The 15911-nt window shown below is 39.8% G+C and overlaps 1 protein-coding gene across 6 annotated transcripts in view; it reads left to right on the forward strand.

Annotated features, from left to right (window-relative positions):
- Positions 1-5152: 5152 nt before the first annotated feature.
- The window catches only part of strbp (spermatid perinuclear RNA binding protein), an 88069-nt gene continuing 77310 nt past the window's right edge, over positions 5153-15911 (forward strand). For 4 of the 6 annotated variants that reach the window (XM_017307885.1, XM_008424015.2, XM_008424014.2 and 1 more), the window contains exon 1: positions 7430-7578. The gene's annotated coding sequence lies outside the window, so the exon portion shown is untranslated. The other 2 variants (XM_017307886.1, XM_017307888.1) reach the window with 2 other exon arrangements.

Here is a 15911-nt window from a genome sequence, read left to right on the forward strand (position 1 = left end):
GCAGAGGATCAGACAAGAAATGAGTAGCAAGACAATGGAGGAAGACATGCAAAAAAACACGTAGGGAATTGAACCCCAAACTGACACACCCAACTTGGTTAGAGCTGAACCAGGCATTAACTGGCTACTGACACTGGAGGAGGGACTAATGAACAGTTTCCAGGAAGTAAGTGATCTCCATAATGATGCTAGGGATCAGGATACAAAAAACTGGAGTCCAGACCGCCGACATCAACGATGAATCCGGTTCCTGTCATAGGTGACAATAATGGGCGAGAGTCAGAACTACAGGAGGCAAAGAACACAAATAGATTGACACTGAGCAAAATGATCTGGTGATTGTCTTAGTGAGTCAACCGTCTTTCAGCTCCTCTTGATGAGCATTAACGAGTCGCGGGTGAGAAACACACATCTGCTGGAGACAAGAAGGGAAGAAACACCGAAACAACCTGTGCACAGATTAGTGGATATCACCACCATGGTTTAAAATTGTTTTTTAAACCAAAGTCCATCTCAAGCTCTTCACAAATCCACCACATTTACACTGTGGGTAGATGGACGTGTTTATGTGTGCAGCAACTTCTCAGTCTCTTATCCGAGGCTTAACAGCAAGCAGCCTTTCCTAAAGTAAACACATTTATGATCTCAGAGGAAATCAATCTTCTTTACACAATACCAGTATTGTGGAGGTGTCGTGTCATCATCTGCTCATTTGGCATGATACTAATTTGACAGCTTTTGTTCTCACCTTCCACGCAACGGAGAAAAAAAAAAGACCACAGGAAAAACGTATTGTTGTTCACAGAGCTCCTCCAAAACATCATTTTTCCGTCGACCGTAGTAATAAAGGTGCACAGTGTGGGTTGGGTACATTTCTCTCCTAATCTATAGTCCACTGCAGAAGTCCATCCATCACTCTCCAACAAAAGAGATGTCCTCCACTCCAGAGACAGCTGCTCAGCCACAGTGCTACAACTACACATGTGCCTCTGCATCAGTCAGTTTGAGTCCATAAAGGAATGGGTTGGATGGCTCAGTTGTTTGTTTATACAGTATTGAGATCATTAACTATTACATTTAGATTTATTTAATTTTAAGTAGTCAGCGCTGTGTGAGTGAGTTTCTGGATACAAAGTGCCTCGCAAACTTGTTCACATCCTTCCAAACATTTTTGTATTTTGCTGCAAAATTTAATGTCTACAATTAGTTTTTTTTTTGTTTTTTTATGATAGATCATATTGAATGATTGTAAAACAGGAAGGAAAAAAGCACACAGTTTTTTTCTATGTTTTTTTTTTCAAATGGAAATCTGAAAAATGTACACAACCCCCTTTACTCTGACAACTTTAAATACAACCCTGTGCAACAAATTGCTTTCAGAAGTCACCTATTGCATAAATATGATCCACAGCTGTCAGTGAGATGACTATAGACTATTAGTTGTGCCATGATGCAAAGGTGGCAGGAAGAAAATTATCTTTGGAAAGAAAAGCTGTAGAATCACAGAAATAAATCTAATTGGGAATCAGTCTCAAGATTTAAAAAATTGGTCCTTACAGACACTAAGCATTCCGTCTAATTGAACCTGATCCGTTTTGCAAATTAAAAATGGGTGAAAATTTCACTGCGTAAGTCAACAGCTGGCAGAGTCACACTTTAAAAGTCTGTCAGTTGTAACTGCAGCAAAAGGCGATTCTTTGAAGTATTTATTCAGGGGGGGCTGAAGATGGGTATTGTAATAAAAAAAAAAATTTTTTTTTTCTTTTTGCTACACGGACACTAATATATGTCAGTCTATCACATAAAATCAAAAGTGATATGAATAAATCTCTACATTTATTCAGAGTTACAAACGCTTGGTCGAGTGTGATTGTCAGATTAGCATTTGTTGAACTCCTCTTGGCAGCTCTGACTGTGTAACCACAGGCAGAGCAGTCGGTGTGCATCCATGTGTGCGAGTCCACCTTGCTCGTATGTTCGACCCACACTGGCTCCGCCATCTGCCGCCCGTCCGAGCTCGGACCGACCCAGCGAGGCTCCACACGCACACACAAATCCCAGGGTCCTGGTTGCGGTGGCACAGCCAGGTGGCGTCGTACCAAGTGACCAACGGTTGATGCCCTCACGCTGCGTCCTCTGCTGCACCGTCCACCAACAGGAAGTCCCTCTCCATCATCCTGCATTCTGTTTTGATGTGCACGACGGCCTGATTAGCGATGGGAAATAGTGTCTGTTCGTCTGCCCTCCCGTCTGTTTCTCTGTGCCATTTGGCCTGGTTCTCCACTTTAGAGGGGAGAGCATGAGACATGATCCTCACTAAGATGAGCAGCTCATATGTGTGTGTGTGGGGGGTTTTTTTTTTTTTAAAAAGCGGCTCTTGAACAACTCCTTGGAGGGGGGTGTCAGATGGCAGGCGTTTGTGTTGGTGCATGGTGGGGGGATGAAGAGATGATGGATAAAGGTTAGAATAGAGGGAAACAGAAGGAGGGAACGTCGGTCTGTTCTCTGCTCTTTAGCTTTTGTTCTCAAAAACAGTAACCCCCTCCACCCCTCCACTTCAAACCTTGTGAAGAGGCGACCAATTTATGATGTAAAATGCAGCATACGTTTGAGTTCTGTGTCTTCAATTTTGTAAATGTGTTTGAGATTTATATGTATGCTAGCAAGAATATTTTCTGTAGGTTTTCTGCCAGGTGTCTTACATTCAATCCAAATGGTGCCCTAAAAAACCCAATGTGCTTTTAATTCAGGCCAAAGCTGTGTTAGGGGAAAAACACAGAGCCTCAATGCCAATAGCCAGGAGGCCATTTCAGCGTCTAATCTGCAAGGGCCAATTAAAAACAAGGATTTAAAATAAAAATACATTCAAAAAAAAATCCTCGCTCCCCACACTGAATCTCTCTTCTTTTTTTTTTTCTGTCCTACTTAAATATTTCATCTCAATAAAAACAACCGAGGATAGCCTCAGTAAATACAAAATGCAGTTTTCAAGTCGTGATTTTATTTACTTACAAACAAAAGCTATTCAAACCCACTGAGCCTATAGGGTGGGAAAAAAAATAATTGACTCCCAAACCTAAAAACTTTGACCACCCTTGGTGACAGTTTGCTCCCAGGTGTGTTTGCTTTTGCTGCACTCTTCTCTGTGCGACTGTTTAAATTTAGCCACATCTATTACAACGAGTTGTTCTGGAACAGCAGACAGACCAGGAATCACACTGGCTCCTCCATGTTTGAATGTAGCTAAGATGACCTTTTTCATGGTCAGTTTTACGTTAGATTAATAGGATGCACTCCTTCCAAAAGCTACCACTTTTGACTCCTCAGTTGGAATAAAATTTTCCTGGAAGGGGATCATTAAGACATTTCTTAAAAATTGTGAAATTGGGAATATGTTTACTCTTTGATCAGCAGTTGTTTTGGCCTTGAAACTCTCTAATAATGTGAAACTCCTGGTAAGATTCACCGCAGCTCCATGTTTTCTCCATGTGTGAATAATAATTCTAACTATAACCTTAAAAATAACTTTTGAATCTTCTTAGGACAGATGTAACAAATAAACAATGTGTCCCATCTGTTCTTGAATACCTTTAAATAAACATGATGTGATGTTTTTTGTTATCTTTTAATCTGCTCCATGTTGTCAGTCAGTTTGGATTTAACTAATTTCTGGTCGTTACCAGGCCGACGTGTGGCTAGTAAAACTGAACTGAAGTAGAGCAAATTTTTAAGGGCACTACAGAGTTATGTTTTATATTTGATTTAGTCAGAAAAGTGTTTGATACACAACAATTATTATTATTATTATTATTATTATTTTTAATTAGCTCAACACTTAAGGACAAATATAGATGAGGAATTCTGAAAGGGAATTAAATAGCATTAAATGTTCCAGGAAAAAAAAAAAAGAAAAGAAAAAGGTTTTCTGGCTTTCTGATCGTTGTGAGCTATTGAGTACAGCAGCATCTGCAACCCACATGAAATCTAAAAATACTCCTGCACCATTGACTGCTCTATGCCGTAGCCTCTGTAGGTAAATGAAAAACTGTGTGTACATGGTATATTGGAGTGTGCAGGCTAAACTGGAGATGAGGTATGGTCTGTATTCGCTGGGCTGCTCCAGGCTGGTATGCAACCTTCAAGCCAAAATGTGCAGGAATGTTGCAATACATTACCCATATGTGTAAGTAGACTTTTGCGCTACGCTCTGAGATTAAAAATATATATATATTGGTCCACTAGACTTAGGCAGCTTCTTTCCCCTCATGTCTGTGTTGCTGTTGCATGTTGATGTAGACTGTAAGTTATGAGGTTAATGCCTGGGTTTGTAAATCTGATAATGGCAGCACTCTATTGAAATGACATTCAAAGAGGGCAGGGATAATCTGTCAGTCATACTACTAACAGATGTGGAACAGATGTAGCCTACACTTAGCTAATATCATTATTATGATCATGTTTTACTTTTATGTTTATAATAGCTTGTGATCTGGAATATCAACAAACCAAACAGGCAAGTAGGGGATTTTTTTTTCATATGGGCTTTCTGCCCAGGACAGCATGGCAGAGAGGGGGTACGGAACAAAAGAGTTATGTTAAAAAATTAAAAATCTATCTATCTATCTATCTATCTATCTATCTATCTATCTATCTATCTATCTATCTATCTATCTATCTATCTATCTATCTATCTATCTATCTATCNATCTATCTATCTATCTATCTATCTATCTATCTATCTATCTATCTATCTATCTATCTATCTATCTATCTATCTATCTATCTATCTATCTATCTATCGTGCTTGTGTGCCCCCCTTTTATTGCCACCCTGGACAGTTGCCCATATAACCCATATCAAAACCCTCCCCTGATCTTAGTCTATTTTTCAGCTTCTGTTAAATTACAAATTTTTTTTAATTTTTTTTTTTTTAACTGGAATTTCTTTGGAGATGAAGGCTCCCACCCCACGGAAGACCCACTACATTTATGCATAAGGAAAAACTCTAATTTTCAGTGTTGCAATTGGTTTTTAGCTGAACAAGGGATGACCCGTTTCATCCAGGAAGTTTGAAGGATCCACTCGCCGAGCGGCCATCCCATCCCCGCATCGCTGTAGCGCACAGGTGCGGGGCAGTCACCTACGGCTCGCGCCGCTCCGCCAATTACAAGCAGCGCGCGCGGCCACGTGAACAAATCCCGTCGTCTAGATTGAGCGGAGAAGCAGCAGCTCCGAGTGAGCGACATCCCTGGAAGCAACACAGAGTGGGAAGTGATATCAGCAGGCTGATCGGGAGCAGCAGTGCGCAGGTAAATTGCTTTCTTCCCCTCTCCATCTCTCCCTGGGTTTTACACTTTGTCCTCTGAAGCTGTATTATAAAGAGCCGCTCGTTCGGCGGGATCCGGGACAGGATTACATTTGTTGCCGCGTGTAGATGGGGGTGATTCTCTCCTCCGATCCGCGGACAGGACAAATGGCATCAGCGGCTGGCTGCTGGATCTGCACTGAAACTGCCCCCCCTTCCTGCTCCACACCATGCACTGCCTCCCTCCCCCTTGTGTCTTTGCAGGCACATGGCTATTGATAGTTGACAGAAGCCTCCTAATCCCTGGCTGATCTAGGCTGACCCGTCGCAGGCATTTTCGACAGCAGGAATGTTGACTGAACTTAATTTGGTCCCGAGGTTTGTTCTAATTGGTGACGCCCTCTTTAGATCGATGCCGAGCACCGGAGGGGATTATTTTATGCTGCATGCAGCCAGGCAGGCAAGCAGAGGCAAGCTTTTATTGCTGAATTATTTATAACACTGTCTGGGAGAGCGTAGTGATTCTGCTTGATAAAGAGGGGACACTTTTTGCTTTGCAATCATGATTTGCTCAGTTTGTGATTAATTGTATTGCTCTTACGAAGAGGTCCCATTAGCATCAATAATTGACTAATTGCCATTCAGCGCAGGCTCTGTGTTTTATGTCACTGCAGTTTCTGTATTTGACAGCAAAACATTTGAACACCCAGCAAGTTTAGTTAAATGGTTGATTTTGATTTGATTTAAAATTACTGTTGTCAAACTGATCTCATATTTAGCTCATATAAATGACTCGGTCTCTTGTGGTCTATAATCCGACATTTTAAAACGTTCAGGAGTAAGATGTCATCGCGCCATGCCACCTTGTTATCCATCTTTGATCCTTTCCCCATTAAGTAAATGCAGCACTTTTTTTGCACTTGCCATTTTCAGCCCGTCTCCACCGGAATGAGTCGACCTCGTTCGCGCCTGCGCAATCTCACCATTCATCTCAAGGGAAATTCTCCCTCTCTTTTGCTTTCTGTTGTCTCCTGCAAGACAGGAGAGATCGGCAAAGCGGTGGTATGGCAGGCGGTTGTAGAATTTAATGAAGGAACGATCCTGTCACAAATTCAACTTTTTGACATCAACATTTTCAGTCAGTCACTGGTACTTTAGTGTTCTTCTGCATACGCAAACATTTTGTTTTCGTTAATAGTAACAATAATTTAAAAAAAAGAACACACCCTAAGTAGATTCAGAACAATTTTCTGGAATAGTATCGAGAAACGGCAAAACATGTTTCCTGAACCTTTTTCTTAATGGAAGTATGGAAAAGCTTGGATTTTACATATCTATTTCTCTACAGTGGTTCTCATTTTCTTTGCCAATGTTTTGTGCTGGCAGTTATAGAGTGGTCAGTGTTGCTTGTCACCCAATAAGATTGGCTTCACCTCCAACCACTATCCTGATCAGGATTAAGCAGAGTTGAAGAACTTTCCTTTGTTCCTTTGCTTTTTCGGAAAAATATTTTGAATTAGCCTGTGTATGAATGGTGCTAAATAAATGTGCTTTGCCTATCCACTGGATGCACAGCTGCCTCTGAATCGGTGGAACTAAGATTTGTTTCTATATATGTCATTTTTGATGCTTTGATGCAGCATGTTCTCTTTCCTCCTTATCTCCTGACTATTTACTTGAGCTTAAAAAAAGAAAAAAACAAAACAAAAAAACTTTAAAATGTGAAATTTTAAGACTTTGAATGCCCCCTCTATGAAGAAATAATCTCTTGTATTAATTACATTTTTTAAGTTTTACTTCAATAACAAATTATAAATTAAGATGTAGCACTTTTAACTTCAGCTGTATTGCGATCCCAGTTTGGATCTGCTAGATCAGGGGTCTGCAACCTGCAGCTCCAGAGCCACAAGTGGCTTACTTACATCTTACTTACATCTTTGGCCAATAAAATCCCCCCAAAAAAACACCGGCCTCATCTCCTCCTCTGGAAAATTTGGTGTAGAACTTCTACTGTCGCCTAGTGACGCCCCCTCGTGGTATAAATGAGGGATGTAGCCTTTCTTAGAGCGGGTGAAAATTATATAATCACTTGTCTTGCCATATTCCCCGAACTCGCTTTCGCTGCTCCGGTTGTCAAGGCGCTGTTAGTGTCGGACTTGTCCTCGTTGGGACTGGACTGCCCTGTTATTTGTCGGGCTGAGCTTTTTCTCCCTCTTTCATTACTCTGTTGGATTTGTTCTGTGTTGGACTCCCAACAACTATCTGCCAGCTCAGTAAGTTGCTGTTGTTTTCTTTCTGGACGTTTTCCTCGAATTTTCTGTCTGCACGCGCTTCTCGCTCGGAGAGAAAACATAGCTGTAAGTGCTGGAAATGTGCAATATAGTTAATTACCGGCTTGTGTCTATTAAATGTATGGAAAACCGTTAAGAATTATTTATGTGTTTTTATTTTATTGTGTTTTCTTTCGCGTGTCTGTGCCAATGTAAAAAGAGGAACTATAAGTGAAAATATGAAGTTTCCCCAACGTTCATATTGTAACAGCATTTTCAGTAACTGTTTGCATGTTGTGTGTGTGTTTTTGTGTGTGATTAAAGTAATAACATCGGTTGCAGGTGTTTGGCCACTTCCGCACTGTACCCCTACTGCGAGATATCTCGGCTCTTTGTTCGCCTCTATATTCTATTGAGATGTTTGAAACACCTGCCAGCTGAGGTGGCGCACACACACACACACAAAAGTTATCAGTCACCTTTGTTCTGTTTTTTAATCTCGTCAGGACGTCGCTTTAGGGAACTAAAAGTAATTTCCTGAGGCTCTGAGGTTAAACCATTTCCCCCACGCTGCAGCAGCAGCAGCAGCAGCAGCAGTATACCCGCAGAGTTTTTAGCGTGCCTGAAAAGAAGAAATGAAATGATGAAACGCTGAGCTGCAGCCGCTCCTTCTCGCTGAACCAGCTTGTTTGCATACTTACACCTGAGATGTAATTGTAGTTTTTGTTCCTCCAACAACTGAGGGAAGGGGGGGGGGGGGGGGATCATAACAAGCCTATCCACTAGTTAACCTCCCAGCTTTAGTGTAATGAGATCTTTCCTGCTTGATGTTTACAGTATGTGGCTGGCAACAGTTTGCTGCTGTTCTGATTCACTGGCTAATTAATGGAGCTGCTATCTGGTGTGCTCCAGCAGTCTGTGCTGGTTTATCAGGTCCTGGTCCCTGGTGATCTCCCAGCCTGACTAATGGCCCTGTTGCCTTTGGGTTATTTTTGTTTGCTCCACCCAGTTCCATGTGCTTGAGATGACCCAACAAACAAACACACACACACACACACACACACACACACACATTCACACTCAGACATACCTGCCCTAGTTGGGATAGTAATGTGGGGTGTCTTTGTTGAGTAAGTCCAGCTCCTGCTTCCCTTGCCCGGATAGAGCTGATTTATGAAGTAGAAACGGGGCGTTAGGGTGATGCTTGTTGCAGCCATATAATGCTTCTCTTGTATTGCATACAGTGGAGTTTGTCAGTGCGTTTTGAGAGAGGAAGACATGGAGTGAGGCTGTTCATATTCAGACTTTACCTTGGTGTGAAAGATCTAGACTGAAGATGCACCACCTATCAACGATAGGAATTGGACAAATTCTTTTCTTTCTTTTTTTTTAGCTTTTTTAACTAGGGGCAGGTCAAATATAGATAGATTTTAATTTCTATTCCTATCATCTAAAGCATCAAAACTAAGACTCTCTTCTGTTTTCAGTCTGTAAATGAATCAGTCAACATCTTTTTCTAAATATGATAAAGATAACATAAAGATCAGGAACCAGTTCTTTGAAGTATATATGTGGAGACATTTTTTGCAATTCTCAGGTCTTTATCAAATAATGTACAATGCATGTTTTAATTTGATCTATTCTAAAAAAAAAAACCTTGTTAATAGGTCAGACCTATAAAAAAAATAAAAATAGATATTTGGAATGGCCAACAAAAATCTTGGTGCATCTTGAATCCAAACTCCAGGAACTTTTTAGAGATAGTTTCCTGCATTGATTCTTCCTCATTTTATGAAAGTAATGTTTTGTCTGTCTTCCTGGATTATTATTATTTTTCCTAAATTCTGGTGCCTGTGTGTGACATTTTTTGAAAAAACACTTTTTTCAAAATATTGTTTGTTTTTCTATAAACTGTTTCAAAAATTATATTTTGTAAAAGTACCGCCTTTTCAGTAATTTTGTTTGTTTTAAATTAGTGTTATGATGATGATACTATTGTCACTTTCAATATGTTAAGCACCTTCCACATACATTAGCATGGCTAGTAAAGAACTATAAAAGCCTTCCTTTTTTTTCTTTTGCAATAGTTTTTTCTTCCAAAGTACTGCAACAAAGGATTAATTTTTTTAAGTGTCTTTTTTTTGTACACTTCTTTACCAGCGTGTTACAGGAACTGCTGCTTTTAACAAATCCCATGCTGATTCAGATCCACCCTGCTGACCCTTTGTTTATTACAGGCTGTTTTCCAGGCTTTTACATGTTAAATGTTGAGCCTTTGGTGTTTGATATTCCTGGTATAAATCAGGTGATTCAGGCAAGAATTTGCACTGCTCGCCTCAGTGGATTTAGACATGGGTTTAATTTCCACTAATGGAACTTACTTGTGCCTGCACCCAGATTAAGGACAGACAAAGCCATTATGGACCCTGGATGGAAAACCCAGATATGACATAGTACAAATTTTGCCCTAATATCATTTTATCACGTAGAATCACCATCCTGTTTGTTTTAGGATAAGATCAAGTAATTCCACTAACATGAGCATGGATAAGAACCAACAAAATCAAAAGGTTATACAGATCACGATAGTGTAATGACATTGTGCGAATAACCTGAATATTTTATTTATATATATATTTTTTTTTTTGCATGTTTGGTCTCGTCGTTTTCCCTTGTCTGCTTGGTTCAGGTCTTTCTTTATGTAAACCCTCCAATGTCTGCTTTTTGTCTGGGCTTCTGTTGATGTTTATAACACGTTCCCTATTCAAATTGTTTAGAGTCTAAGCAACAGGCTCAGGATGTCTCTTTCTTCTTGCACTGCCCAGCAGCATGTGAGTTCTGGTGTCTATCGGTGAAACATGAGTCTTTCCCACCATGTCTCAGATTTGAGCTTACAGCAGCACATTTGGAATTATGTCAGCTAGGGAAATGTAGCTCTAATCCAATTGGCTAAAGCTTTAGCAAAAGCTTTTCTTATTGGGGGACATGGTCGCTGGCTGCCAAGGTTTCTGTAAGCACAACAGGGAGTTGGGAGTCCCACTGGTGCTGTGCTGAAGGAGTGACTGTGCAAAGGGGCAGCAGGCAACAGAGAGTGCCACTGTTTTGAATGTTCCTCCTCCTTACACTGTAATAAAGGACCCATCTGCACTCTGCTGATTCAGATCCATCCTGCTGACCATATCTATCTCTGTTGTTAATCTTGCACACATGCAAATACACATGCAAACACCCACTCTCCCCTGCATGTCATCTGCAGGAACAGGAATGGCTTTCATCATGTTTGAGGAAACATCTTCGCAACTGGCAAAGGAACAAAGCCACCAAAACAGGAATATTGACTGTGTGTGCATGTGTGAGTGTGTGTGTGTATGTGTTGAGTGTGACGGCTACAAAAGGAGAAGAAATGGAGATTGTACTGCCAACTGCCTCTAAAGCCATTCCTGTTTCCTTTCACCTCTGTGTGGAATCCAGGAAGAGGTCGGAGTGACAGAGACACGAGATCCAAGGCAGGGAGAGAAACAAAGTGAGACAGTTTGGACAGAAAGAGACTGGGACAGGAGAGATGGCCTTGTAAGGCTCAGATATTTAGCATGAAGACTGAACCTGAAACGAACTATGAAAGAACTGGTTTGCCAGGTTTGCGGTATCTAGATGATCTGGAGAATCAGCTGCATTAAAAGGTTAATGGCTAGCTACGTGTGCATGCTAAGGGTCTATATCCTTAAAATGTATTAGGGCAGTATTACAAGTGCTCCAATTGACTGATTAGCTAGCTTAGTAAATGATCTAGATCTTTTACGAGGGTTATTATCAGCAGTTTGATTTGCAACTGTAGGCTTAATTGACCTTGTGAAAAAATATTACTTCATTTCATACTTCATTTATGGGAGAAATGCTTTGTCTGATTTTTCAACACAGTTTGTGAAAAACAAATCGGAACAAAATGTATTTATCCTCAACGGAGATTGTATCATCTCACAGATATTTTTTATCAATAGTTTTGGGACTATTTTTAACAACATGAATATACCAATCCAAAAAAAAAAGTCTGGTCCTGGTTTTTCTGTTTCTTTTATCTAAGGAGGATGGTAAATAAAAAAGAAAAAAATCATGTGCTACAGACTCTTAAGTAATTGTTTTTAAACCAAAAGGAAACAAAAAAAGAACTACATCAAATCAAAAGTCTCCAAGCTTTACCTGATTTTTTTAAACTTAAAAAGTGCATCAAAGTACATTCTGCCAATAGCTTGTCAAGCAGCAGGTCATCTTCCCAGCCAGCCAGCATTTTCTTTTAAATACTTCATATGTTCTCTACAAAAAATATCAATAGGCAAATTTTCTACAAAATAATTGTAAGCTATATTCTAGAGAAAAAATCCTGAATAAATGAATCTACAAATAGTGAACTACAAACCAGTTGGGGTCCATATTATTTGACCAACAAATCCCTGATCAGAGCCTGTGTTAGGCTAGTTGTTTGTTACATTGCTAATTCTTAACCTAGTTTTTATTCATAAGTCTATGATAATTCCTACAGAAATTAAAATGAAAAGAGGAGAAATTAGTTCCCTTGAATTTTAACAAGCATGTTTGTTTGTTTTTTAGATTCATTTAGAAATTGACTGGTAATCAAATGGTTAATACCATTTCTATGTCCCAAAATTCAGACAACAATAACAAGAACACTCTTCAGTATAGAAGCGCTTATTGAGAAAAGACTTAAACGTATACTGTATAGATAATATTTTTATGCATCATATATTACATGTTGTCAGTATTTGTAATTGCTGTTGAAGTACTCATGGTAAAATGATCTCTTACATTTTTTAGTGGCTGGTTAATTTACATTATCACTGCTTTTCAAGATGGCATGTGATGTGATATTGGGAGGAGTCCTGCAGATTGTCAGAATATAGCTCATCAAATAGCCCTCTCCAAGCTACTGACTGTTTAAGAAGTAAACTTAATTCTTATTTGATGTTGCATCATAATGACAATGTTCCTCAGCATTCTACCCAACACTGTCATATGCTCTCCTGGCCAAATCCCAACAGACCATATGACAGTAGCCCGTTTCCACACAGATCCAAGCTGTTGTTTATTTCCATTTTGTTTCATCTCCTTCTCCCTCTCTCTCCAACATGCACACGCTCATCTCCAGGCATTCTCGCATTCACATGCACGAAGTAACTCTCCCCTGGCCCCTCCTCATCTCATGTCCCATGCAGCTCTGCTTACTGTATCAAAAAGAGCTTAGATCAGGGAAACTGTAGCTTACCCTCATTCACAGTTCCAGGAAGATCAAGCTATTAATTTAAACCAGGTAGACCATGTTGGGAGCAAGAAGGGATAGTTGCCAGTTTAGTGCTAGTACCTTTAGTCACAGAAGAAATGCTGCTAATATCTTATCTGTACTAAATACACATTTCCTGGCCAATTTCTATTTCACCTCGTAAATTCGGATAGTCATCTAATTCTGATTTTCTCTGTTTATTTTGGAAGAACTACAGTACACAAAATATCTAAACCAGAATGTGCTGCTGATTCTTTCGAAAGAGGTTTTTGAAGCTAGCAGAAAAAGCTTATATCCTGTCTGATTTCTATTAAACAAAAAAAATGTCCATCAAAATTCATCCTGAGGCTTTTTCAGACTGATCATGGTGTAGGTTCTTAGTTTTGGTGTATTTAATAAATGAAAAGGAAAGGGAGAAGTATTATTAAAAAGAATGATTAGTGAATAAGTTGCTTTGACAAAACTTGTTACATTAAATCAGGGGTCACCAACTCCAGTCCTCAAGGGCTACCATCCTGAAACTTTTAGATTCACCTCTGCTCCAAAATGTCTGAATTTCCACACCAGCATTCATTCCTCTCTGCAATAGGCTGGAAATGAGCAGTTTATTTGATCCAGGTGTGTTTGAGCAGAGACACATCTAAAAGTTGCAGGACGGTAGCCCTCGAGGACTGGAGTTGGTGACCCCTGCTTTAAATGGTTTGATATTACTGCTAAGCAGCACACAATCATTTCAATTAAATACACTTGATATATTGCTGCTCTATGAATGTAATATTTAAAAAAAAAAAAAGGTAATATCAGTCACAACTCTACTTTCAGCGTTTGGGTTTTGCTAGCATCTTTATAGTGTTTACTGTTGCCACAGTAAATCAATATTGTGGCAACTCGAGCTGTTGCTACTAATAAATAAGCTAATCTTTTTGTGGTTTCAGTCAGCTCGTGTGGCTGGAAGCTGTATTTTCCCCCATAATGACCTACTGACTGGGGTTAGCAGATTAAGCGTTGCTTTCATTTCAAGCAGAGGCGGATCACCCTATAATTAGTTATGGAGATTATCGGGGAGATGTTGGTGCGAGTTCTGATGTGGGTGTTTATCTAATAAAAGGGGGATTCATGGGATTCTGGCGAGCTGAATGACACACCAGAATCAAGATTAAAACTTCATACATGTAAGATCACACCTGCTTTTTGTTAATGTAGTAAAATGATTCATTGCTCATACTTCCTATTTATTTACAGACGCATACAGAGCCTGCAAAGTTTATCTGGTGCAAGATCGGCTGTGTGTGGTCACTTTGCGACTTTATGGATGCACAGATATTACTGTAACATATAGATCTGAGAATGTGATGTCTGCTTCGTGTCTACCGAGCTGGATTCAGGCGTATATGGGGAGCTTGCTGTGGAGAACATGTATGAATAGCAGAGGACGCAGCAGAACAGCGAACTCTTTCTGACACACTCATACGTGCTGGAGAGCAGACGACAGCATTCGCTGTGAAACGCCACCATATTTCCTCTGAGATCTTTTCATCTTCTCACTCCAGCACACTCATCATCAGTCTGTGTGACTAGTGCATGCACAGCTACCTTTCAGTCGGCCGCCTGTGTGCATGTGTGTGAAATCTGGAGAGGAGGAGGACTGTTGTCAGCGAGAATCTATATGTTGTTCTGACTTTTTATTAATGAGCTGCCTCACTGCATCTTTCTTCTGTCCATCTAAGATATAAGGTGTGAAAATCCAGCTTTTCATTACTAGAGGCTTCTAAGATGAGCTTCTAAGATGCATTGTGATATTAAAAACGGGTATATAACAGTGCTAGAGGCTAACTAAACAGATTAAATGCTACATCAATGGTGAATTTCTGTGTCTTTTTCTACATAAACGTTTCTTATTGTGTGCAACCTAGATAAAAGTGCATTACAGTGGACCCCTGTACTTGAAGGGGTTAGGAACCACAACTATTCGTGAATAGCTCATCTCCACAAATACTTGAGACTCTCGCTAAGACCACTCATAGCTATCTGTTTTAGCATTTCAAACACTAAATATACCTAAATATAGATTAATAAAAATAGTGTATACTTAATACATCTGCAGACACCGACATCTAAAGCCATCTTTATTTTTAATCAAAGAGGGTACAGCCTTTTTTGATTGACTGCTTTGCAAATGAAAGCCAAAAGTTTGTCGTTCTCCTTCCTGGATACCAATGTATAACTGCCTCTCATATCAGAAACTTAGTTTATAATCAGTTTGGTAACAACTCTTCTAAATAAGGCATGATGCTATGTTACTACTTAGGCGAGTTTTTCTGCAAACAAACATGAGCCTCTGTGACACTGTCAGGAGAACATACTGTCTTGCTTACACTTGGTCTACCTACACTGGCTTGCACACGGAGAGAGTGTGGGTTTCAGGTCAGCATCCTCCTTCACAAAGGCACTCCAAGGTTGGAGACCCAGCTTTTCAAGAAGACTGAACGGTTTGCCATCTTCCCCGCAGCAATCCAGAGTCATCCTGTCATGATGCTGGTAAAACAGGCTGACAGTGAAAGACTCCCTCACCTTCTGTTTTCCAGTCGCTACGTGGAATGAAAAGCAAAGCCTTACTGAGTCGAAAATGCAAACTGTTCTTTAGCTCAAAAATGATAAAAACAAAAAGGTTCCCAAGAGACTTTTTAAATGTTTTTCTTTAGTGTTACAAACACATTTATTATAAAGTAGTTTACGCATAACGAGCTACAAAGCTGACTAGAACTTGTTTGATGCTGATGTTTATGGACCAAGGTGACTTCTGCCTAAATAAAATGGATTTAATGAATTTCTAACACTTTTAACAAAACTGATTGTCGAGGCTAAGCTCCATTACACGATTGTTTTTAAAAATACTGATCACTGGGGAGGCATATGACGTAGCAGTAGGGGATCCACTGGCCACCTTTCTATCTCTACATGTTTCCGTTCTAATTGAAAGACAACTAGTACCACGAAGTCCTGTTTATCTGGTAAATGTACTGAATACAAGTATTTGCATAGC

Source organism: Poecilia reticulata, linkage group LG12 (assembly GCF_000633615.1).
Source record: "Poecilia reticulata strain Guanapo linkage group LG12, Guppy_female_1.0+MT, whole genome shotgun sequence".
Taxonomy (NCBI): Eukaryota; Metazoa; Chordata; class Actinopteri; order Cyprinodontiformes; family Poeciliidae; genus Poecilia; species Poecilia reticulata.